A 1,954-nucleotide genomic window follows, 5' to 3' on the forward strand; every position below is an offset into this window, starting at 1 on the left:
GAAACATAATGTACTTTTGGAAGACTAATGAAGATATGCTGATTGCTAGAGGTTTTTTATTATCTTATTTTATTTATTTATTTTAAAAACCAATACACAACTTTATAAAATGATGAAAGCAAAATAGAATGCTCACAATTGTTCACCTCAGTAGTTTTAGCTCCCAGTACCCAATAATTATTTGTTCTTGAATAAGCATTAAAATTAGAAATGAATTCATCTATTTTCTGCTTTGTTGTAATGATATATAATGTCAATAGTGAAAAAATGTAAGTACTGTATAAAAATAAAGAAGATTGATTTGACAAGGTTAAAGATTAATACGATCTGAAGAGAAACCAGAGTATGTGAGACCGAATTGACAAACCAAAAACAATTACAAGGGGAAGGGGCTTTAATACTGCTCACAGAAAACCATCAATAATAATTCATGATTATCAACAGGAAAATCATGTCATTTCAAGTAATATGTCTATGGCCATACCACCCTGAATGCGCCTCATCTCATCTGAACTAAGGAATTTGAAGTCACTACTAAAAATTGAATTATTTTTGATGCAATGATAAGGCTTATCTACCTATAACCCTTCAGCATTTCCTATGACTCAAACTTATAACTGACTTGGGCATTTACTGTTTCTTTCTTCACCTTCACCTTCCGAATTTTATCCATAACATCTTTGCATGTTTGAATTTTCTGTGCAATAAGGAATAATTTCTTCTCTCATTCAGTCCACGGTATCAGGCAGTTATACTGCTTTTGTCTTTCTTTAGCTATCTACGTAAGTCGAGTCTGATGGGTAACTCCATTTACTTTTTCCTTCTGAAAGGTCTCTATTTTGGATCTGTTAAAAACTCTGCCAACTAGTTCTGGGGCTGTCTGCAGGTGAGTGGCAATATCAAACTATTCAACTTTTTTGGTGTCAAAAAGAAGGCATGCTTATTCTGTTGCTTTCCCTGGAAATCTACTAGATGGAGCTCTCATTTTAGCCTTCCAATTTCCTTAGCTTCTGCAGCCCTTTTCATTTCTATATATTTAACATCTCTCAATACTTTTAGCTATTCTGGAGTTACTTCTTCCTTATTTATTTTTTCATTTATATCTTTTTTATTTGTTTAGTTTTGTCAGAGATGGGTATTCCATTGCCATCCAAATATTGTAGGTGCATGTAGTCCAGTAGTCCACAATAATAGTGAGTTATATGAAGTACTGTCAAGTGTCTGAAGCTGTTGACTTGAGCTTTCCACAGCTCAACATATTAACATGGCTTCACTTTCCTTACCTTGTTTCTGCACTTTCTTCTGGATCGTTAAGACCAAGATAAAGCAAGACCTATAGAACAGTAAATGTAACTTTTGTATTTGACAAGGTCAGTCAAGTCCCCTCAGGATTTATCCTGTAACCCTGTACCACACTTTGTAGATCCTTTGTCAGTGTCAGCCTTGAGGATGAGTCACGGCCATTACTTGACCAATTTGTTTTCTGTGAAAGCCTGAGAGAATGTTTTCTCTCCATGTGACTCTCCTTAGGTGCACTCTACATCATCGATCACATTCCTCTGTGGCCCTGTAATCTCCTTGGTCAGAAAATTTGGGACACAACTGAGTTAAATGATTTTATAGTACAGGTTCTCCTATGTCCCGAGTCTTCACTGACCTTGAAAGGATAGGGCCAAAATGTTGGTTGTCCTTGCAGCCCTTCTTTTTCTCTAATTTTTGGTCTGCAAACTTAAGTTGTTAACCCTCTAGAATAGAAGCTTATTATTATCCTAAAACATATGCAGTTGGGTTTAACCTATCTGTTTGAATATCAAACATCTTAGGCATAAGATGGAACATGTATTTTCCATCAAGTATTTTTTTTTCAAAGTTTTATTGACAAACAGATAGCAACAACACAGCTTCAAATCAAATCGGAAGGACAGTTTCAACAAATAATACACTGCATATATTC

At 34.9% G+C, this 1,954-nt stretch overlaps 1 pseudogene; it reads right to left on the reverse strand.

The window, feature by feature from the left end:
* Positions 1–598: 598 nt before the first annotated feature.
* LOC105741366 overlaps positions 599–1,954 on the reverse strand; it is a 15,109-nt pseudogene continuing 13,753 nt past the window's right edge.

Source organism: Octodon degus, unplaced genomic scaffold, assembly GCF_000260255.1.
Source record: "Octodon degus isolate 3935 unplaced genomic scaffold, OctDeg1.0 scaffold00770, whole genome shotgun sequence".
Taxonomy (NCBI): domain Eukaryota; kingdom Metazoa; phylum Chordata; class Mammalia; order Rodentia; family Octodontidae; genus Octodon; species Octodon degus.